The 755-nt window shown below is 27.0% G+C and overlaps 1 protein-coding gene across 1 annotated transcript in view; it reads right to left on the bottom strand.

The window, feature by feature from the left end:
* The window catches only part of EMH_0016590 (uncharacterized protein), a gene marked incomplete at both ends in the record, with an annotated part of 4,243 nt that overhangs the window by 1,845 nt on the left and 1,643 nt on the right, over nt 1-755 (bottom strand). The window lies entirely within an intron of this gene.

Below are 755 nucleotides of genomic sequence, written 5' to 3' on the forward strand. Positions count from 1 at the left end.
GAATATATAAATAAATATATAAATAAATATATCTATATAATACATATAAATAAATAAATTAATTAAAATATATAAATAGTAAATCATTAATATATCTATATAATACATGTAAATAAATAAATAAATAAATAAAATATATAAATAAATAAATAAATAAAATATATAAATAAATAAATAAATAAAAATATATAAATACATTAATTCCTAAATATATTTATGTATATTTAAATGTGGGTAAATAGAAGAGGTGAGCGACGGGAGACAAAAGAGAAACAAAAGGAGACAAAAGGAGACAGAAAAAGAAAAAACAAAAAAACAGACAAAAGGAGACAGAAGGAGACAGAAAAAAGAAAACAGAAAAAAAGAAAAAAAACAAACAAAAGGAGAGACAGAAGGAGACAGAAAAGGAGAGAAAAAAGAAACAAAAGAAGAGACAAAAGGAGACGAAAAAGGAGACAGTAAAAGAAACAAAAGGAGACAAAAGAGAGACAAAAGAATAACCAAAAAGAGAGAAAAAAGAAAAAAAAGGAGAAACAAAAGAAAAAACAAAAACAAAAAGAAAAAAAATAAAAATAAAAATAAAGAGTGTACGTACGTTTGTGTCTGAGTACAGGGGAGGGGCTAGCTAGCGCTAGCTGTCTCCCCGTTTTGTCTCCTCTTCTTGCTGCTTTTTTAAACCTGCTATCTGCTGCAGCAGCAGACAGTCCCCTTCTGTCTCCTCTTTTGTCTCCTCTCTTTACTCCCCCTTTTATTTT

The sequence above is a fragment of the Eimeria mitis genome, genomic scaffold (genome assembly GCF_000499745.2).
Source record: "Eimeria mitis Houghton genomic scaffold, Emh_scaff573, whole genome shotgun sequence".
Classification (NCBI taxonomy): Eukaryota; Apicomplexa; class Conoidasida; order Eucoccidiorida; family Eimeriidae; genus Eimeria; species Eimeria mitis.